The sequence below is a fragment of the Equus caballus genome, unplaced genomic scaffold (assembly GCF_041296265.1).
Source record: "Equus caballus isolate H_3958 breed thoroughbred unplaced genomic scaffold, TB-T2T haplotype2-0000768, whole genome shotgun sequence".
In the NCBI taxonomy this organism is placed as follows: domain Eukaryota; kingdom Metazoa; phylum Chordata; class Mammalia; order Perissodactyla; family Equidae; genus Equus; species Equus caballus.
In genome coordinates this window covers 307982-331774 of record NW_027221987.1, presented here as the reverse complement: position 1 = coordinate 331774, position 23793 = coordinate 307982, and the positions used below count along the sequence as shown (strand labels likewise).

The window sequence follows — 23793 nt, the reverse complement described above, 5'->3', positions numbered from 1 at the left end:
TCTACTTCTAAAATTATTTCAAAGTAAAATGTTTGCAAAAGTAACTTCACATGAATGATAAAGAGATATGGGGGATCACTCAATAACTCTTACATAAAAATATGCTACCTCCTCGGGGCTGGCCCTGTGGCTGAGCGGTTAAGTTCGTGCGCTCCACTGCAGGTGGCCCAGTGTTTCGTTGCTTCGAATCCTGGGCGTGGACATGGCACTGCTCACCAAACCACGCTGAGGTGGTGTCCCACATGCCACAACTAGAAGGACCTACAACGAAGAATCTACAACTATGTCCTGGGGGGCTTTGGGGAGAAAAAGGAAAAAAAAAATATGCTACCTCCTCCAATAATTGTGCTAAAAAAAACCCAGTAATTGCAAATAAGGCGTAAACCAGAATAATCTGTAAGTATTCACTAAAAACCTGTGATTGGGATAATCTAGAGAGCCGACTAACTTTCCTAGGGCACTGAAGTCTCTCCAGATAAATAATCTACCTCATTTTCCCTATTAATCTTTTTTAATTCAATTCAACTTATATTTATTTAACATCTACTATGGGCATGGAACTGTGCTGGGGCCTGATCAGATTTTGATACATTAAGAACATTTCAGTACACAAAATGAGAAAGAAAAACAGAGAGTAACAAAACTGGAAGGAACTTTTCACTCCCATACAATCTAGCAATCAATACCGGCACCCTTTTTAGCGTGATTGCTGCTAGGAGCTCAAGTGCATCCCCTTCAGCATAAGCGGTTCTGACCTCTACAATTATCTCCAAAAATTATCCCTGAAGATGCCAAAATGACTCTAAAACATACTCCATTTCTAGTACTTTTTTTCCATCTAATCATTACGTTGTTGGTGCATTACAGTACACAACACAAAATTAAAGAACTTGATTCTCTGAACGTCAAGGAAGGGTCAAGCTGGTATAAACCCACAGACGTTTACTTACTATCCTCTTAGAAGAGGTCAAAGGCAACATCACAGAAGGCCGGGGTTCTCAAAGTGTGCCCTCAGAGTCAGCAGCTTTAACATCACCCAGGAACTTGTCAGAAATGCAAATTCTCAGTCCCAGTCCAGACCCGCTGATTCAGAGACCCAGCCCAGCATCTGCGTTTTCACAAGCCCCCCCAGCTGACTCTGATGCACCATCAGTTTGAGAACCACTGATGGAACAGCAGAAAGACTGGCCCCGTGAATCCGGAGGCCTGATTCCAATCCTTGCTCTGCCACTAACACCTCTACAATGCATTAGCCGCTCAGCTTCTGTGGGGCTCAGCCTCCTGATCAGTGAGGGAACTGCAATAGCTCACTACCACAGTCCTTACACCCTAATTTGATAACCATGAAAGCATTCATTTGTATAAGGCCTAAAAGTGAAAACACCACTGCAGTATTTCACCACGTATTTCTCTCTTTCATCCAAATGAAACAATTAAAATTTCTTCTTGGCATCCACCAGCCTCTGAATCAGACTTAACATAGCTACAATAATTTCTTCTGATTTTAAATAAAATTGTGTTTACTACTTTGCTGTAGCAAAAGCCATATAAACACTAATTTTACAGTTTCCTATTTAGTTCTCTATCAAGCCTATTTTGGAGCAATTCCTCATAATAACAAAAATTCCAAGAAACCCACCTACTACAGACTGAATTGTGCACCCCCCCCTACACACACACACACACACACACACACACACAATTTTGATGCCGAAGCCCTAATCACCAATGTGATGGTATTTGGAAATGAGGTCTTTGAGAGGTACTTAGGTTTAGATGAGGTCAGAACGGTAGGGTCTCCAAGACGGGATCAGCGTCTTTAGAAGAAGACGAAGAGAGACCAGAGTTCTCTCTCCATCTCTGCCATGTGAAGACACAGCAAGAAGGTGGCTGTCTGTAAGCAAGGAAGAGCCCTCACCAGGAATCAGCACCTTGATCTTGGACTTAACCTCCAGAACTGGGAGAAGTAAATGACTGTTGTTTCAGCCACCTGGGGTTATGGTGTTTTCCTAGAGCAGCCCACAACGACCAACACACTCACTCAAAATACCCCTCTGCTGTGGGCATAGTTCAGAAGAACTGTGCTCCAACCTCGCATAAAGAATGTGTGTGATCAGACCACTGAAGTACTCAGCAACTATGAAAGAGAAAGAATTTTAAAACGTACAGATCTAGATACTTCCATTACTAAGAAACACAGCTTAATTTCATCTCCTAGTCATGGATTTATAAACCGCGATTCTTCTCACAGCCTGTGGAAACTATGACAAAAACCTCTCAGGGGAGATGTGAGAAAGAGGGAGAGAGGAGAATCAAATAAGAAGAGTCCGTTTTATAAAGGTTAGAGAGTTCTCTTGGAACACAAACCTAGGTAGCATGAATGTGGGCAGAAATGTCCCACCAATCAAGTGAATACCCACTAATCCTTGAGACCTAACTCAAATGCTGTATCCTGCAAGCTCGCGCCACTCCTTCCCAGGCAGTCAGTCATAAATTACTCTGTGCTCCCCTTTCTCCATTTCAGCACTGAGCAAAAGGCACTATACTTGCTTATGGATCTGTCTCTTCCACCAGACCTTGAAATCATCTAGGGCAGCGTGTTACTCTCTCCAGCACCTAGAATGGTGACTGGCATGAAGCAGTTTGCTCAAGTGGAGCCACTCTGCTTTGCTGAATACAAGAGGAACTCTCTGTGCTATCTCACAGCTTTTCTGCAAATCTGAGATTATTCCAAAATAAACAGGTTTTTTAAAAAAGGCACCAGGAGCCAGTGTATTATCAGTAATAATCACACCTGCCTTACATGTCACGCAAGAAGACAACAGCTACTAGAGAGCCTTGCCTCGGGGTTTTTCAGACGTGCCAGCAGAAGTCAGTAACCTTACATGTAGCAAACTTGAAAAACAATGAGTAACAAACACTTGAGACGCTAATCCTGACCTTAACTTTGGTCAAACTGTTTAACTTTAGTCTCAGTTTGTTAAAAGGGAATAGTAATTCCGACCCTACACGGCTGCCGTGCTACATGAAGTCTACAGAGTATACATCAAATGAGCTCTCCTAACGATGTTCTAATCAATACGTGTTAGTGACCTTCCCCAGGCAGTGTTGCATCTGGACTAACGCTTCACCGCAAACCAGGTGCATACTGTAACTAGTTCCACCGGCACGGACTGTAAAATCCCGACACAATCACCATTCGGGCTATGATTACCTAGAAAATAATCCTACATATGTGTCCACAGATGCCAACCCTGCCAAGATGTCCTAGGCCAGAACCCCCCAACCCAATAAACAGGCTATTCAAAACTCAACGCAACCGCAGGGGTCAGCAGCTCCTGGCACCCACCTCCCCCCGACTAAGCTCCAGAAAGCGGGCACGCACACTCAGGCCGTGCTCGCCCACTAGGAAGAGGTGGGTATCTCCAGGGACGATCCCGCTGCTGCCAACAGCGACGTGCGGCAGCCTGGGGTCTCCCGCTAGTTGCTGAGAGCAGCTGGACCCTGAGTGGCCAGGACCGTCCACTTCCAGGCGTGGTGCTCTCGGGTACCAGCATCCTCAACCGAAGGAGGCGAGGGTGGCAGCAGCGCATCGGTGCGCTGGGGAAAACAGGGAGTGGGCGGGCAGCCACGGACACCACCGCCCGGACTAGAAACCCACACCGGGCAGCTCCCCGCCTGGGCGCCCGCGTTCCAGTCGGAGAAGCCAGGCGGTCGGAAGCGCCCCGACTGCGTGCAGGGGTGCGTGGGGCGCCCGGGGCGCCGCTTCCGCGCCGAGAGCCCGGGCCCGCGGGGAAACGGAGGCCCGCCGGGTCCCCGGGAGCCCGGCTCGCGGAGCGAGCAGGTGACGGCGGGGGCAGGGCGGCTGCGACGCCGCGCGGGCGGCGGGCGGGTGTCGGGCGAGTCTGGGCGGCGTCGGGAGGGACCGGCGAGCGGGGGAGGGGCTGAGGCGGGGGGAGGAGGGAGGAGGAAGAGCGAAGGGCCCTGGCGGGACTCCCGGCGCCCAGCTGCCCGGCCCGAGCCCTCAAGCAACCGCCCCCAGGCCCCGCGCAAACGCTGGACGGTCCCCGCCTCCAAACCTCCCCCCCGCGGCCCGGTCAGAGAATAACTTACCCGTTTGCCGACGCAATCGCTCCTGCTGGCCCCTCTGACGGACTCCTCCGGCTCGTCGTCTTCCGGTGATGAAACCGGAAGTCCCACCCCTCCCCAAGAGGAAAACGGAAAGCCGAAGGAGTCAATCTAAGGAAGGGGAGAGGCGCGTCAGGCTGAGAGCCTGGCGGCGTCTGACCGGGAAGGCCACCTGGCACTTCCAGCGGCTCCCCGAGCGGGTAACCCCCGGGCGATCCCGCCTCCTCCCTCTCCATCCCTCCTCACTCCACCCCTTCGCTCGCCCGCGGTAAAGAACCCCGAGGGCGGTGCGGGAGAAACGGACGCGCCCGGGCCGGGCGGGAGCCGGAGGCCTGCGGGCCGGGCGGCCGGCCTCCGCCTCCACCGGCCCAAGCGATGCCCGGCGCCTCTGAGGCCTCCTCTAACGGAGCGAGGTTTTCCTGCTGTGCCAGGCGCGTGCGCACCTCCGGGTTAGGAGAACAGCCTCTGGATGCTCCTAGCAGGGGTCCTCAGAGTCGCAGACCCTAGGAAGCCACGAGCCGAATTCGGATTCTAACGGGTTCTAATGAAAAATGCAGGAGGATCGGGGTCCAGTTCTCAGAAGAGGGGGCTGGGCTGCGCTGGGCTGGGCTGGTGTCTGGCTAACACAGAGGCTGAGGGAGGGATGCGCTGGAATGAACATGTGGAGCGCGAAGAAGCCCAGACCAGGTTCTTTGTGTGTCTGTGGCCGACTGCCTTCCTCCAGCTGCAAGTGCAGAGAACGTGTGTCACCACAGGGCTCTTGCACTGTCCAGCACACACTCACGCAAGGTTTATTTTTATGAATACAACGTAAAACCAAGAACATTCCCAGTCCTCGTTATCTTCCATAAGAGCATCTACCAAATCTAACTGACAGTCCAAACCTGGACAGTCCCAAACCTGACATGTTGCCCTCCTTCAATACGATGACGTCCCCTCCTGATCATGTCACTATATACTCCCAATAAGTATACTGGGTGGTCATCTTTATCCATGTGCATATGCTTCTTTGGTAAAATTTTTTAAAGCAAATACTTAAATTTCTCTATCCCCAACCTCTTTGTCTTCTTATTACTAGTTAATTGGTCTTCTGGCTAATCACTGGGCGGATTTCTGTCATCCCTCTGAATGTAATCTATCTGGAAAATACTTCCTATCTGGCTCCCAAACCACAGCAAGACCCAGGTAGCCACATGGCTTGGGTTTGGGTAGAAAACGTGGACCCATCAATGAGAGCTGGGGAGACCCATCATGACCCGGGGAGGCAGAAAACCACGGCTCTGGACTCAGGCATCCCAGGGTTGGAATCTCCTAGATTCAATGACCTCATTCGTCCTCCTCCTCTCCTCACCTGGTGGCAGCTGAATAATTGACCAAGACACTGCAGGTCTCAGAGATTCAGCAGGAATGCAGATCAGCAAATACATCTTCTTATTTAGTGACTTGGTAAAACTGATGTTCCCTTGCTCAGAAATGGTTATATTTTACAACCAACTTTTGTTAATTGACTACTATGAACACCCTTGTTAAAATATAAATTGGCGTCAGAAACCTCGTGTACAGTTAGTCCTTGGGACCTCTGCCAAATACATCAGGTAGGTCCATGGAATCCGAAAACCTCACAAGATTCAACCAAATCTGGCGAGCATGGACTGTGCTTAAATAGTGACGAGTACCAAACACCTGCGAATATTTAACCAAGAGGACTTGATGTTGTCCAGCACCAGAGAAGAAGTGGCTCCTTATGGATGCCTCAGCGAGGCTGATGCCACAGGTGGGTCCCGTTTCTGTGACAAGAGACAGGGTAAGCTGGCCCCATGATCCAGCCGTTTTAGACATGACGCAGCAAGCTTTAAAACTGACATTTCAAGCACCCACAAAGAGATGGAATGTGTGGCACTTTGTTTTTATTTGGAATCATAAGAGAAACATTTTTAATAAACCCTTAACTTCTTCTCCATTAATGCTATTTAAATAGTGAATTCATAAAGACTGAAGTGATTTGTTTACTTATACTTAGCTGTAGAAAACTTACGTGCTTTTGTTTATTTGTTTACACCATCAAATCCAATCAAGCCAAACAAGATGGTCGACTGAAATGACTGATGAATGCAACCTGAGCTGACAGCTTCAAATTTGGGATGTGTTACTGATGTCAGGTTGATCAGTTCTCTGTCTAAAATTGATGCTATTTAAAGCTTTGAACAATTTAGATGTAGTCACTGAGTAAAATCCCAACGGGGTGAGAGAATTCCATCAGGGCTGATTCTGCTGTGGTGAATTTCCACGTGCGCAGGTGTCAGAGGGAGAGTGGCCTCTCCCGATGGGGTAGTGAGACAGAACAGGATGCAGGAGGGGCGGTGGGCTGGCGTCACTCACAGCAAAGGTAAAGAGGCTTAGAATAAAGATAGACGCATCTTCTCACAAGGAATCCCAAATGGCATAAGAGTGTGAATATTGGTCATTTCTGTTTCAAAACTTTTCAAGAAAGGAAAAAGTGAAGGGGAGGCAAGAAGTGAATATGTATCACGCTTCAATAACTCATCTGAAAATGAACCCCCAGGGAAATCATGGTAGCCGGTGGGGTAGACCAATGTTTTTATTAACAATATAAAAGGAATGTGTGGTGAAAGCAACGGTGACATAAGTACTGACAGTCAGTGGATGAATGATTATGTGTCCTGAGCACCTCAGGACACAGCAAACTAGAGCAATTCCACCAATCAAATGGCAAGAGAAGTCTAATCGAAGAACCATCCTTGTGCTGGAAGGGCAGAATGAGTCCAGTCCGGGGACTACTGGGGCCAGACTTGGGGAAATCAAGTTGTTGAAGGTAGCTGTGACTTTAGAGAGGTGTGCAACAGAGACATTAAGCCATTTCCAGTGTCTCTACCTTTAAAATAGTTTATTACTGGTCCAAATGTCCAAAGACATATTAAAGAGGGAAAATATTGTTTACTGGACAGAAATTCTCTGGATATTTAGATTCTATTCCTGTCCAGGGATGTGAGAGAGGGGATATGTCAGCAGCTCAGATGTAAGCTGGAAGGTTCCCGTCGTTGTTAATGCAGCTTAGCCGTCTCTAGGAAAAAGGCAGCAAATAATTGGGATCCTTCTATGTAGTTCCACCTAACAAAAGAAGAAATAAAGAGAAACTGTTATTTCCATTCAAATAATGGAGGAAAAGTAGTCTACAATTTAAACAGGAAGATTTGATGACATAAATTCAATCTAAAATATGCAGCATGTCGGAAGGTTACTGATGTGGACACCCTGTGGTTTGCACACTGAGAGATCAGCCCCCTCAAGAACCTGCTCACTGTTGATTTTCTCCTTCTGCGCGTGCTCTCCATCGTCCACAGTGCCCAGCGGGAGCATCATCACACTCTTTTGGATAACATCCTGGAATATATTGGCAATTGGTGTGGTTGATCCATCCCGGATCATATCTGGTTCTGTTCCAAACACTGAAACACAGGAAAAGAAGGCATTGAATAAATTAATGAGAAGACTACCCCCAGTGATCTCCGCAAATGTCGTGTTCACTTTATCTTTCTTTCTTTTTTTTTTTTTCCCACCATGAAATTTGGTGGCTGGGATAAGTAAGCGTCTTGATATCATGCAATTTATATTCTAAAATAGTCAATAGAGTCAAGAAGAAAACTGTGGTTGCCTTATTTACTATTATCTACTTTCAAAAAATATTTTTAAATAATATTTTAAAGTAACGTTAGACTTACAGAAAAGTTGCAAAAGTAGTACAGAGTTCTCATATATTCCTTACTCTGCTTTCCCTAATGTTAACATCTTACATAACTATTGTACAATTATCAAGAATAGGAAATTAACATTGGATAATATTATTAACTAGACTCAGCCTTTATTTGAATTTCACTCTTTCCCTTCTGCTGTACCAGGATCCAATGCAGAATCCCACACGGCATTTTGTCACTGCTCCTTAGTCTCCTCTTGTCTGTGACTGTTTCTCAGTCTTCCCTTGTCTTTCATGACCTTGACCCTGCTGAAGAGTACTGATCAGTTGTTTTGTAAAATGTCCCTCAGTTTGGGTTTATCTGACGTTTTTTCACGATTGGAAGAGGTCATGTGTTTTTGGCCAGAGTACCACAGAAGATGTACCTACCTACTTTTATGGTTGCTTCACGAATTAAGTATTAGAAACACTAATATTAAATATTAGGAACACATTTCTTTGGTGTTTTGTGTTTCTTTTGTAACCAACATATGAATAAATCGCTGTACTCAACTTTCACCTGAATGTTGCAGTGTTTGTACTCAACTTTCAAGGTATCCCAGGAAACAGTTTTAATGGATATCCTGGGGTCTAGAAAGAGATGAGTTGAAACCTTCTAGGCTATAGGGAAAGTTGCCAGAGATGGAGTGGGAATGAAAAATAAATGAAGACACAAAAGAGAACATGCCGTGTCTTCTGGATCCACAGAGCAAGGCGTGAATGTGAATAAAGATGATGTACACTCGTGCATTGCTTAACGACAGGATACATTCTGAGACATGCATCGTTAGGTGATTTAATTGTTAGATGGTTTAATTGTTGTGTACTCACACAAACCTAGGTGGTATAGCCTACCACACGCCTAGGTGATATGGTGCTAATCTTATGGGACCACTGTCATACATGCAGTCCGTTGTTGACGAAAAACTCATTATGTGGCAGAGGACTGTCCTTTGTTGGCAGGACTGGTTTAGCACACAGACAGACAAAAAGGTGTCTTATGCATTCCTGCATTTTCCTGTATTTCATGTCTTTACTGTTGAATTTGACATTTCAATCACACATCTCTCTTCAGCTGGCATTCCATTTAACTTCCTAACTCTTCTTCCTCTTTTCTTCACCCCCAAATTTTACTGGTAAAATACTGCTACAACTGAGGGCAGTGGGGATGATTGTGTAGAGAAGTATGGCTCTCGGTGTTGGACTTGTCCTCTAATGTTTGACGTCTGTGTCCCTTGTACTCATAGACGCAGAGAGTTAGTGCTCCAAGGAGGTCTGGAGGCCATTAAACCCAGAGCTCTGTGACCGGGAAGAGCAAGTCCCCACAGGGCAGCCCGGTGCCAGCTTGCTCGCTCCACTACAGTTTAGCTTCTTCATTTTTAACCCCAGAGGACTTCCTTTACTTTCGTGCAAGTTCAGCTGTGCTTTTAAAAGTTTTTATGTATCGGCCAATATTTCCATGAGTTTTGCAGAAGGAGGGTTGGGAGGTTTCCAAGTCCATCATTTTCCCCCAAATTCAGGTCTCCAGAACGTGAGTTTGAACCCTGGCTTTGCTACTTCTAGCTGAGTGCCCTCCAGCAAATTATTTAATCTCTTCTCGCCTTAATCTGCACCCCGGGGAGGGCTGTTGGGAGGATTCATGAGACAGTGTGTGTAAAGAGCCCTGAACCACACCGTTTACCGTCAGTAATGCAGCCCATATAAAAGGAGAGTCCACAGTGAAGTTTTAAAAGTGTCTGCTTTATCTACAGCCCCACCGGGTACCACCCCTTGTTCCCAGTGTAAACCAGCAATCAAAATAGCATAAGTCTAACCTGTTTTGATGGCTCTTTTTGCTGCAAGATACTGATTATCTTTAATATTTGCGATCCATGGGTGTAGTCCTAGTGCCATAGAAACAACCATCTGGTTGGAACGATTTCTTTGGGAAAATATATATTCAAGATGCTGCTTTACCTAAAGGTAACATTTTCAGTTGTAAGAGAAAATTTTGAGTAGCTCTCATAGCCTTGTATCAAGAAACTGATTGGAATCCCAAGCTGACGCATTCAAGCGTTCTGATTTTCCCTCAGCTCTTCCAGAGGGAGGACGCGGAGTGAGCCGGGTCTCCAGGACGGAGAGCTGCGCCCAGTGTGAGGAATGCTTGCTCTCACTCCCACCCCTCCCGAGACCCCCCAATCCCCCCTCCTGTCCCCACCCCTCCCCGACCACAGTGTCTCACTGTTAATGTCGGCTTATTATGAATTTGGGTAATTATGAAACCTTGAATGATATTGTGGGTAATACAAATATGATGAATGTTTGAGGTAATTATGAAACACAACACAAGTAGAACTTCTCAATTTGAATATCCCTCTTTTTGGACTTATCAGTATCTTAAGGAATATTTTGGGAACATTACACACTTGGAAATTTCCAAAAAGTGGGAGCAATTTCACGCTAAGCTGTGAAGGAGGCTCATTGACAGCATCTTTCTCTCTCCCCTGGGCTCCATTCCGGTTGCCATTATGGAAATCCACCAGAGAAAAACTCCATACTCTGAAATATTCATCCCTTCGACAAACATTTAAGGCACACCTGTCACGTGGCAGGAACTGTTCTAGGTGCTGGGACATAGCTGTGAGCAAGACGAAGACCGTCCTGCGCTCATGTAAAGTGTGTGCTGTGAGGAGGAGGAACAGTCCATCCAGAAAGGGAAGGAGGGAGGAAGATGGAAACAAAAAGACGGAGGGACGCAGAGGGGAAGGAGGATCTTTGAGAATGTAATTAGCGCTAAGACGACGATAAAAGCGGACAGTGGATGGAGAGAGGGCGCCGAGGTATTCCTTGAGCTCCCTTCTTCAGAGTCTACCTTCTGTGCAACTTGAGGTACACTGATGATAGGTCGATACTTCAGGCACGCACCTCCTTCCAGACACAAACATTTTCATTAAGGTGGCTGCTTTCAGGGGGTTCATTTCAGACATCATGGACGAACCAACGCTGGGGGTAAAGATTTTCCGGCTCAGTCCAGCCGTAGACAAGTAGCTTCTCCGTCTGTGTGTAAAACCCATCTTGCCTTTTTATGCACCATTTAGTTTTCAAAAATTTCCCATCACTCCAACTCCAAATGGTTATTTGTCTGATGACTGTAATTGCATATAATTGAGGGAAGAGATTTTTACTGAACAAAAATCCTGTTGGTTTCTTGACATTTGTTCCAGTCCCTTCTGTATTGGAAAAAAGTGATACTTCAATGCTAACAACTGAGTTGCTCACTACTGTGTGGCATGTGGCTCTCAGGAACGGCGCTGCTGGACAGAAGAACAATGCACGTTTGTTACCTGTGTTTCCACCACGGACATGTTCATGTGAGGGACTAGACGGATTGAAAATTTTCCTACAACTCGGCCAGGTATGACTGTTTTAGCTCCAGGCTCCTCAAAGGCGCCCTCAATCCCGTGAATAGAAAGAGATGGGTACCTCCATAGGTGCATTAGAATTTCCTCCTAAATTGAAATAAAAGTATTTTATTATATGAAAGAATGTTTAATTAAAACTCAGTTGAATTGTATTGCTTGCATCACCAATTTCTGTACATCTGTGACACGGTTAATGGCAAGTTAATTATCGCCTCACTTAGATATGTCTGGACAAACAGTACAAGTGGACTTTCCCCTCAGGACACGAGATCTCTGCTGCCTTCGCCTGCCCAAGCCACTCCCATTGGCGAGGGCCCCTCGTCGCTGAAGTTTGCAGTTACTAGATGGCAAAGGGGCCCTTTCAGAAACTTGGGTTCAGTTATAAATTTCTATCCCAGTCATTGCGATGATAATTTGTGTGCTAAATGTATTTTATTTTTCAGAAGGCTTCAAAGAACTCTGCAGATGTTTGAGCCAGTTTTCAATCTTGCTATGGCCGCTGTAGAGCTAGTCTGAGGAAGAGCTACACTTCATGATAAGAAACTCTATCGCTCTCTTCTGCATGCTTCTCCCTCTCTTGGCTGTTCCCCCAGGAACCAGCCATAGCTAGCAAACACCCTAGCAGGCAAGCGTTTTAGAAAGGAGGAGGAGGAGGAGGAGAAGGGAAAAGGAAAAAATCTAAATTTGCCAGTAACGCTTTCGGCTTTGGGTCTACTTATTACACCAAGGCAGCAGTGACGTGGCAGTCTACAGATTAGCCCCTAAGTCTCTTGGTTTTGTCTAGAAAAATGAACAATTAGCGTCATGGAGCTGGAATAACCTCAGACTATTCTCAATCTTTAAACAGTTAGGGAGCCCAGCTCACCGGCTGCAGGCCGGCTTGGGATTGAGTCCAGAAAACTGATTTGGAAACACGCATCTGTGAAATGAGCAATTGCTCCACGGTTAGGTGCCTGAGTCCGGTGCCAGTGGGACCCCAGATAAAGGTCTGCTTGATCTAGACCACAGGGAAGTGGCCTTGAAAGTGAAAGTCCCCCTTGGAATTAACATCTGCTTTCAGTTCTAAGATGTGCAGATAAACAGGACACAGTAAATTAAGCCTTGGGAAAATATTTGTTACCATCATTCTTTGTTCAGATTATCCATCAACTTGTGATCATACCTTGGTGTCAAACAGAAATTTCTTAACCTGGCTGCTATTCCGGTATTCTTCTAGGTCCAGGTCAATGGCTTCGTACATTTGTTTTTTCCTCTTCAGTAAGAGGAGCCACGTGGTCATAGATTCCAGGGATCAGAATATGACCCGATGAGTCTACAAGGCTACCTACAAGATACACCCAGGAAACAAAGCCACACGGAGTCACCGGTATGCTGATGTTCTGGCCCTGGAGCAGGATCACTGGGGACTCTCCTGGGCTTGCAGCAGACCTTGTGACCGGCCCTGGTCCCCACAGCAGGGCCACTGACAGCAACTCACATCCCAGAGGTGATGGTCAGAAGAAAGAGCTGGTCACCAGGCAAACTCAGCCTGACTTGGACCCGCGTGAATGTCCACCTTGTCAATGGCGGGATGAAAACACACGGCTCTGCAGTAAATTCCATTGGGTATGACTTACCTGCATTATATCCCAGTTCTCAACTCCACCTTTATATCATAAACAAGCTTCTTTTTTTTAAATTTTATCTTATCCTGAGTTAAAAAGTAACACGTTCATTATTAAGAAACTTTTTTTTTTTTGAGGAAGATTAGCCCTGAGCTAACTACTGCCAATCCTCCTCTTTTTGCTGAGGAAGACTGGCTCTGAGCTAACATCCGTGCCTATCGTCCTCTACTTTATACGTGGGATGCCTACCACAGCATGGCTTTTGCCAAGCGGTACCATGTCCGCACCTGGGATCCAAACCAGCAAACCCCAGGCTGCCGAGAAGCAGAACGTGCAAACTTAACCACTGCGCCACTGGGCCGGCCCCCAAAATTTTCAATATATATGTTTATATATATATATATACACACATACCTGAGAAACTGAAAACCATCACTCCTTCTCAATTTTTCTCCTCCTACATACACCATAATAATATAATAAATACTCATCTTTAATCAAAAGCATCATATCCCTGAGGTCTAGTCTATGAGATATACATCATGACCACAAAAGCCTCCACAGTGAATAAGAAGATACTCAAATCTGTTCTTTATGAAAGAGTTTTGGACCGATAGGAATGGGAGAAAATCATCAGTGACTATCTATAAAAGAAACAGAAGTCAAGATTTAGCAAACACTGCTCAATATCTTGAGAAAGTACTTATCAAAGATACAATGCAACTAGCAAGTAGACGAACAGAAATGACAGGAAAATGTCTCCAGGGCAGCCAACTTAATCCCCATTCAAGTAAAGACACTTCATAAAGATACGCTTCATATTCTTGATGGGACAGTCTTTCTTGACAATATCAGAAAATTACTGCGAAGCACTGTACTTTCAAATCTTTCTGTTAAAGTCGATAATTACAAAGCACAGAGTTGAAGGCTCTATGAGGATGGATGCCTTCCACCTAGTGATTGGACACCTGCTGTGTTCTAGGCCCCAGAGGAATGAATACACAGGACAGCGCTGTCTCTGACCACAAAAGGCTAAATATCAAGTGTGACCCGACATGAGCAGACCACCAGGTGGCTGGCTCTGTAGAGACACAATCAAAGCCAAGGTAAACACTCTACCAAAATCTACAGTAGTGGGGACGGCAGTAGTGCGATACATAACGGGCTTCCCAGCACTCTGAGAATGATCATAGACAGCAAAGCCCTGAGGTCTGAGGGTGTCAAGGGAGCAAAATGTGAAGCGATGTCATCACTGTTCTGGTTTTCAACCACATCCTCCTTGGGCCCCCTCTCCTGGTCCTCCGAGGACTTTGCCCAGACTTGTGTAATCCCACTTTGGGGACAGTACTGCAGATTGCTGTGCATGCATCAGCCTCCCTGCAGGTCCTGAGTTATGGAATTCTCCTCATTTAGCCCAATCAAGCATGTTGTATACTGAGTAAATGACACAAACTCATTAGTAAAATTCAAGTCAAAATAATAAGCTGAGCACTGAGCGATTGGGACTGTCACTGATTGGCAGTCCACCCTCTAGCACCCTCACCAAAATCAAAACAAAACATCAAAGTACCGCCAATAATACAATCACTAAGTCTTCCCTTTAGGGTATGTCCCTCAACTTCTGCTGGCATTCTTGTGTGGAAGAACAGAGCTGCAAAGATGAATAAGAGACAGACCCTGCTCACAAACCAGCCAGAAAGATGCAGGGTAAAGAAATAACTCTGGGTCCACGTGCAAAGAGCTCTAAAGAGGGGCAAACCGTCAGGAGCAGAGAGAGCACACGGTGAACCAGCCAAGGAGGAAGCGTCAGGGAAGACGACGGCATCACAGTGGGGCCTCAGAGGTTGAGTAGGAGGCGACAGGCACAGTCTCAGTGGTGAGAAGAGAGATGCATGTCTGAAACATCCAGATTGACAACAACGAAGACCCGAAATACTCTAGCAGCCAGGATGCTCAGTGTCCATCTCATGACACTGAGCTGTGACATTTTTCCTGTCAATTTAGCTGGTGTTACCAGACATTACCACAGTGCGTGTTTGTGTATTGGGGGATTCAGATGTCATTAGCACATTAGGCTGTGATTTGAGCAGCACATCTCCCGTAGAACTGCCCGGCCCGGTCCTCGGTGTAGGTTTCCACCTCGGACCCTGTTTTCTCAGGACACAAAGCAGCCATCCCAGCTGCTGGCTCAGGCTGTGCCAGCAGACACGCATCCTGACAGGAGAGAAGCGACATGTCCTCCTTTTCCTTCCCTTTACATCCTACGGCGCCGTGATAGTTGGTGCGTCCTTCCGGGCTTCAGAAACAGTTCAGACCTTCACCGAGCCTTTCCAATCTAAAAACTTCTTGCCTTTCCCCTCACTTTCCACCAAGGGGGTCATCTCCTGCTATGTTGATGAGTTAGATCATTACAAGAAATACTTGAGCTCACTGCCGCAAAGTCTACAAATATCCCACCATTCTTAACCATCAATGACTCCTCTCCTGATTCCATTGAAAATTCATCTTGATCCTTGGTTTAGCCTAATTGTCTCCCTTCTTCCTCCTCTCTAGAGAAGTTTTATTATTGATTCCAAACGTCATGTTCTCTGCTAGCAATCTCCCCTCCCCTCCCCCATCGAATTCCTTTCACTCATTCAATCTCTTCATTGTTGAAACAACAGCCTCTCCTGAACCCATTTCTCTCTAGTTCTCGCCCCACGTCTTCCTTCCCCTTCACAATGAAGCTGAAAGATCAGTGTTCATGGAATTACCAGCTCCTCACTCCCCCACACTTCAGACAATGGTCTGTGTATTAATCAATCTTGATAATATCACAGCTATCTCCCCATAATTAAATCCAAAGAGTGTTTCTGCATCTTTCTATTACTTGGAACAAACGCAGAACCGGGCCACGATTTTCTTTTGGAATGATTCCCTGTCCTCCGTTTCTCGACATCTCAGGCTCCTGACTGCCTGTGAACCAGCTCACACTCCCTGGTGTCCTTCACAGGGTCCTTCTCACACAGCACTATTGCGAAAGCTCAGGACTCAATGTGAGCCCTATTCTCTCCATTGACCCTACGTTGTCTCAGTACTCTTGTGCATTTCTTCTATTGCTTCAATGCCTTCCACTGTTATCTCTATGATGACGATGTCTAAAAACCACGTCCAGATCTTATTTCTGAGCTATAATGCTCCAGGTGTATGTTATAGGCACCTTAAGCAAACATATTTCCAACGGAAGCTGTTAACTCCCCCTCGCCAACTAGACACCCCTTCACCTCTCGGTCTCCGATCTCGTCCGATGACTACAGTTGACATCCAGGGAGTGATGTTTAACGCAAACTCTCAGAACCACCTGACAGAACAAGCACTGCTGCTGCCAGCACACTGAGCAGTCACCCTTCATCTCCGCCCCAGGATCCACACACGTATTCCTACTCTATACTCCGTTTCAGTTCAAAACGTCAGGTCCTCCGAGATCCCTTTGTTCAAACTGCTGCTGAAGTAAGCCTTCCCTCCCCGCCTGTTGTCTGGTGACTTTCCCTTCAGGCCACTGTGGAACAAATTAGGACATTCTTTTGATTGCATATTGTGTAACCTTTGAAATTGTCTCAAATAATAGTAAAATGATTATAATCACAGTGGATATTTGACAACCGAGATATGAAAGTAGAGAGCAGAATCCTGATTTTATAAAAACAAATGCATGTTGACCTCTGCAGGGAAAGTTCATCCTCTGTCGCACCAAACAGCATCATCCCAGGGGATGAGACAGTGAAGCACGAGGCCTGTGCTCATTAAAGAACAAGGTTCCTGCCAGGAGGCCAGTAAGTTTGTTTTTCCATTGTTTCACCTCACAGTTAGACGCTTTGCGTGCCCTACGTGAGCAATTCATTTGATTTTTTTTGTTTCTTTTCCAGATTGGCGCCTGAACCAACATCTGTTGCCAATCTTTTTCTTCTTCTTCCCCTTCTTCTTCTCCCCAACCTCCCCTCCCCAGTTCATAGTTGTGTATCCTAGTTGTAGGACCTTCTGGTTGTGCCATGTGGGATGCCCTCTCAGCATGGCCTGATGAGCCGTGCCATGTCCCTGTCCAGGATCCGAACCCTGGGCTGCTGAAGCGGGGCACGGGAACTCCACCACGTGGCCGTGGGGCTGGCCCCCCAACTCATTGAATTTAACATGTGCTCTCTCTCTCTCTCTCTCTCTCTCTGGGTTGTCTTGTTTCAGTTTCGATGGGCTGGGGAGTAAGGTGAACATCCCTGAGGACTCCCCTTGCTGAGTGGACATGTGTGGTCCTGGTGAAAGCCCTCACCCAGTGGGGCTCCTAGAGATGTGACTCAGGGCCACTAATTCCCTTTTGGTGCCTGGCAAACTGGGACTCATCTTCCTCTGTCTGCTATTTGCTCTGTATTATGTCTGCTCCTTTGGAAGACAAAAATTTGTGTCCAAAGGGAAAGTTCCAGAAATGCTTCCAGGGATGATGATGGGACTTTGATTTCCAAGTGAGTATTTCTGGCATCTGATTCAATTCCGTTGTCCTTAACCAAAAGCTGGCTCGTTCTGGATTGGTTCCATCCTTTCACAGCGATAGCACCATCTTCTACGGTCATTACCAAAAGTGATCATTTCGTTTGAAAGCTCTTCCCTTAGAAGCCACTGCTGTGTTAGTACTTTATCAAGTTAAAACACTTAATTTTACATGCCTGGGTTTCTGTTTTGGTTTTTTGGTTTTTGAAAGCAGCTGAGCATGTTTGAACTGAAAATGAAAAGTATTTATTATGGAAGTACCCATGCTACCTCATTAGGATAGAATAGGACATATCATTTATTTGTTATAAGATGCGAAAATTCAGAAGTTTTCCCTTGATCGGTAAAATTGCCCCTCTAGAGAGATAGTTTTTTTTCTTTATGTTCAGTAACTAATTTTGGAGACCCACGGGGTCATGTCCAGTGAGATAGTTTTGTTGGAGTGAGGATAGTGCTGCTACAACCTGTCCTTCGTGCCACCTGCGACATGCCCTACTCTGCACAAAAGACCAAGGACGGTCCTTCTGAAGACAGGGCTATGTTTGCATTATGAGTTGAGAGATGCTGAAAAGACCTCCTATGGTTTCCCTTATACCCTACACTACACAAATAGACACTTATGCTTTAAGTCTTGACATTTCATCTCGAGTGTCTGTTAAAACGTGAGTATCTAGGATGGAAAGCGGCTGTCCTCCAGGATCTTACCAGGGTTTCCTGCTGGCCACTTTGGAGGACAGAGCAGAGTGACCCACTAGGGGAGGGGCGCATGACTGCCGGGCCTTGGGGAAGAGCTGACCGGAAGCTGACTCACCAAGGACTGTCCATGCTTGTCTTGGTTTGCAGTGACAGCAGCTGAACGCAACTTAAAGGATTTTAATTTGCATGCAGCTTTGCACAACAACTTTCCATCTTACTTCATCCTCCTTGCTTCCTGTGACATTTGGGGATAGGATAGTTTCAGGGATTCACTGAACTCGTTTACAGTGTTCAAATAGTCTTGTATGATGTGTGCGCTTGTTAATTGAGGTATAATTGACATATACTTTATATTAGTTTCATTTGTACAATATAATGATTTGCATGTATCGTGAAATAATCACCACGATAAGTCTAACTAACGTCTGTCCCCAGACGTAGTCAATATTCATTTTCTGGATGAGGACATGTTGTGTTTTAAGGTGCAGAAGAATCGGTAATGATGTCATACTTTTCCGTATGCATCTTGATGAATTTGAACATAAGTGTCCACCCATGAGACCATCACCACCATCGAGGCCATAAACATATCCATCATCTACCAAAGTTTTCTCCCACCCCCTTTACTATTATCATTATTTTGCTTTAAGAACACTTAACAGAATATATACTCTGTTAGAAATTCGAAGTACAAAACACAATACCGTGAGATTGCTACATTATACGCTAGGTTTAATTTTTAGAGGAACCTCCAGACTATTTTCCATCATTACAGTATTAGTTTACGTTCCCATCAACAGTTGCAAGGCTTCCTTTTCCTCCACAACCTCACCAACATTTGTCACCTCTACTTTTTTTGATAATAGCCGCCCTAACCGGTGTCAAGTGATATCTCCTTGTGGTTTTGATTTGCATTTCCCTAAAGATTAGTGATGCTGAGCACCTTTTCATGTGGCTGTTGGCCATTTGTGTGTCTTCTTTGGAAAAATGGCTATTCTACTCCTTTGCCCATTTGTTAACTGAGTGCCTTGGTGTTTTTGCTATTGACCCGAGAGATGAAAGAAGAAAAAAAATGTCCAGGCATTATGGATGCTTCCCAGTTGATGCAGATGATTTTGTCTTTATGGTGATGACAAAATATCGTGTTGTGTGCTTTTTCTTCAGCAGTTATCATAAGACTAGCAGTAGAATGGCAAAGCAGATAATCAGGATCTCCCGGGTTTCCAGTTTTACAACACAAATAAGACGAGTGGTAAGGAATTCTTGATTATTTCAAGGAAATTATTGAGATCACAGTCCGTGGAATGTAGGACTGACAGGTCCACGAGGAAATTAAAGTGAGGACATGGTGATCTGGCATCACTTCCGATCTGAAGGAACAGGTATCTTCTGTATGAATGTTTGAAGACATATTGGAAATCAGGAATTTGTGGTGGATGAATACATTTTCTGAAGGGTTTATTTCTTTATTTAGGAGGAAGATTACCCTGAGCTAACATCTGTGCCAGTCTTCCTCTCCTTTGTCCGTGGGATGCCTCCACAGCGTGGCCGATGAGTGGAGTAGGTCTGCACCTGGGATCTGAACCCGCAAACCTCAGGCCCCTGAAGCAGAACACACGCAACTTTAACCACTCAGCCATGGGGCTGGACTCTAACTTATTTAGTTGTGAACATGATCGTTTGGGTTATGTAAATGTCAGGACCTGGGAGTGAGTCGCTAAGAGTGGGGTAGTTGATAATGTCACAATTGATTTAGACCCTAAAGAGGCTAAGAGCAACAACTGGCCAATGGGTTAACCAAAGGAATAGTCAGAAAACACAGAAAGGATGGGAATTGGGATCTATAGTAAGCTGGGGGATCACGTGTCCTCAGAGAGAGTGCCAGGACTTGCACAGATGAGAATGGCAAGAGCAATAAAAGAGAATAAAATCACACTGAAACAAGGAGGGGGTGTTACGAGACGGGGGAGGAAAACTGATCTGGAGCAGTCCTGAGTTTTGACCTTGAGCTTTCTGTCCTTGACCCAAATCTGCTTGACGATGTCCTGGGACACAGGTCAGAAGAGCTCCAGAGGGAGAGAGGAAGGGTGGAAGTACAGGGAAACTGAGATAATTGTCCTAAGAAGCCATGCTTCATTTCTCATTTGGGTCCAGTTTCATGATTACTTTTACAGGATGAGAGGAAAAGAAGTGATTATGGTCAAGTCTTCGCAGAGGAAGCTGCGTGATCGTGGGAATCAACCCAAACCAAAGCCCGGATTAAGAATTCCCATCTCTTTGAGGATGCGCAGTTACATATTCAGAAGGCCAGTTACTAGAATGCCATCCCACCCAGCAGTGAGGGGTCGCTGGGAGAGCACGTGGCACCAGCCCCAACAGGTCTGCTGGCAGGAGAGAAGTGGCAAGCCCTTTGGAACTTGCCGTAGCCTTGCAAAATTGCACCTTGCAGCAGAGGTGAATTCCTGCGGGGTGCGCTCGCATGGGGTGCCCCGTCCAGTCCCATACACACCCCTGCCCTTCCTCAGATTTGGCAGAGATGATTCTGGGAACTGGTCTGGGCATCCCATAGCTCCACGGCCAACAATTGCTGGTGACTGTGGAAGATCTGAGCAAACAGGAGGGGACGGGGAAGAGGGCGGGAGAGAGCGATTGTGGACAGGCTCAGCAGCCAGGCAGAGAAAGTGAGCGCCCAAGAAGGATGTGCTGACAGCACCAGGAAAGAGAGGAGACGCTGGTGCCCCTGAGATGGAGCCCGGCACTTCACTGACGTCTCCTTGAAGGGTCCCACGTTTTCTTGCTTGAGCTCTTGCAACTTCAAGACATACCAATCCTTTTCTTTTATTAAACTCCTCTGTGGGACGTAGGAAGCATAGACAGGGATTTCTTGTGGAGGAGAGACTGGATTTCAGCTGAGTAGAGCAAGGAGGGCTTTCCGTTTCACGGTGCTCTCGCATTTTCCTTTCCGAAGTATATTATTTATCTGCGCTTGAAAGTCACAGAGTTACCGATTCGCGGGATGATTCCGTTGTCGCCCTCACAGCGACACAGTAAAACCTACCTAGTCGGAATGGATCATTCCTTCTGTGTAATACTCCGGTAGACTCCAAAGATCATTTCAAAAGCGCTGGTATATCTCTGTTCTCAAATAAGAGGTCTGCTTCCAGGTCTCCATTTTTCTGCTCTTTATTGCATGTTAATTCAGAGTTGCAAGGAGGAAAGACCACATTTGCCTCAATCTTTAGATCTCTATGTGCTGGAAATGGGATTCACAGAAATGGACAAGGCCTTTGAGGGATCGTGCTGTCAACAGAGACCTTTTCCGGCATCAGCAACGTGACAATAAACCGCTGCTTGTTAGGACTTGATTGTCTATTGGAGGGATGGAGCTTGCAGTATTACGGAAATCCTCTTTAGAATTGCTTACCTTCACGTGACAGATTTATCAGTTTCTGAGAGTGATGTGTTAAAATAACCTAGGGTGGCGCAGGGCTTAAACTGGCCCACTCCACTTTGGAGGCCCGGCATTGGCACGTTCGGGTCACGGTTGTGGACATTCACACCGCTTATCGGGCCATGCTGTGGCAGACATCCCACGTGTTAAATAGAGGAAGACGGGCACAGATCTTAGCCCAAGGCTAGTCTTCCTCAAGCGAAAAAAAAAAAAAAAACCGAGGAAGATTGGCAATGGATGTTAGCTCAGGGTGAATCTTAGCCCTTGGGCATCTTCAGCTGTGGTCATTTGCAAAATATGTAGACCATGCATGTACTGGGCAAGCCCAGGCAGGACAGCGCAGCCGGCCTCCCGCCTGGGTGCTTGGGGCTGCTTGTTGTGGAGCCTCTGCTGGAACCGTCTGGGTGGATTCAGTGCAGAGAATGATGACAACGGACTGCCTTGCTTCACCCTCAGAGTTTCCCCTGAGTTTTCTCCATCTTGACATGCAAAGCAGACACTGTCTGGAGCCCTCGTGTTCCTCTGGGACTCGGGCTTCCCTCTGCTCCTCAGCCTGGAGAGGAGGAAGCCCACGTGTGGACTTCAGGAGATTCCTGACCGCGTTTTGTGGGCTAGCACGTCCTGGGCTTGAAGTCCCCAGGGAATGAGCAGAATCCAATCCAGGTAGGACTGCCATGACCCAGACCCTTCAGGAAGGCAGGTTATGGTCCCCTAACCAGGCAGAGCACCATGACCAGCCGCGGGGTTTGTGGAGGGCGAAGGGAAGATGAAATGGGTCCTGGAAGAAGGTGCTTATAAATACCAGCTACCGAGAGGGAACCAGCTGCAAAACCGTGCATTTGAGGAGTATGAGTATTATTTCTTGATTCTGTTTGGAATAAGTTAGAGTGCATGATATATTTGTGTGTGAGTGAACATATATATATAGCTCTCTCTCTAAAATTTATATCAAAGTAACATAAAGACTGATGAGATACAGGTGCTGCACATGTGGGCCTCTTTTTGCTGGCGATCAGTTCATTTTTGGCCATTGGAAGCCCAAAGAGGCAGCGAGTTATTGTCCTCTGCCGTCTGGTAGGCTCATGACAAACAAAGCGCTGCAACCAAAGGGTCGGCTCTCAGGAGCCTCACGGCCCTGTGAGGGAAACCCCTTGGACACGGTGTCTTCCTCCTGGGCCTGGACTAGCCTTGGGACTTGGCACTTCTCTTTCTCTGTGGCGGGAAGGTACAGCCGGCTCCGGCTTCCATTTAGAAAGTCACCTTCCTGGATGGCTGTGCCATACCAAGAAGGGCCTGGGCTGCTGGGAACCAGCATTTCTCCTCAGCTGCTGGCCGTACTGAGGAGGCCTCCCTGGCAGGGTTCACGCTGCTGTGTGTCTGGGTGACACTTGCAGCCATCAGAAAGGAGGGGAGAACTCAGAAGGGCCAAGCACTTCCTGTGGTCCTAGTCTTACAGGGTCTTTCCCGGGGTGGGGTGGGGGGGGGGGGCGTTCAAAATGCCAGGTGGTAACCCTCTAGCTCCTGGTCACCGGGTGGGTTCTTGGAGTGAGCTCGGAGCAGTGTCTGCTCACCACCAGACTGGAACCATTTAAGTGTTTTAATTTTGTCAGGCTGTGTTTACCCGTCATCCGTTTGCTTGCGTTCCCTGCTGGACCCCTCAACCACCCTCCTCTCACGACTCATCTCTGAAAGCTTCCAACGGGAAAGGTTCACACCCACACCATAAACGGAGCATAAGGCTGGGCAAGAGAACACAGCCCTCCGAGGGGCTGCATGGTTTATAGGCTCAGGTCCTCCTGCCCCGTTAGGATGAGTCAGAAACAACATGCCTGAGTGTGTGAACAGGTGATTGCCTGAGACCACACACCTCAGAACCACAGGGGCCCAGATGTCACCCTGGGCAGCGAGGGAGAGTATAGGTCATTCTTTGGCCAGGATTAGGGTATCTAATGTTTGCAAAGCAGACTCCACCCGTGATCCGTCAGACCCTGCCAGGGAGGAGTGGCCACGAGGTACGGGACAGAGAGGCCGAGGCATTCGAGGGAATTTCTGCCCTTCCAAGAATTGCAGAAGGAAGTGCACGGAGGCAGGAAATCCTGGTGGACAAGGAGCAGTGATGCGTCGGGAAGGATGCCCAGATGTAGCCTTCAAAGCTGCATCACAGATCTGTCCCCCTGGATACCAAACTTGCAGGGAAAGGAATTCAGAGCCGTGGACCAGGATCCCAGAGGATTCCAATCCAGGTGA

General features: G+C 46.8%; 1 protein-coding gene across 1 annotated transcript in view; it reads left to right on the top strand.

Moving 5' to 3' along the window:
• The window catches only part of LOC138922324 (ral guanine nucleotide dissociation stimulator-like), a 378765-nt gene that overhangs the window by 69011 nt on the left and 285961 nt on the right, over positions 1-23793 (top strand). The gene's annotated exons all lie outside the window — the stretch shown is intronic.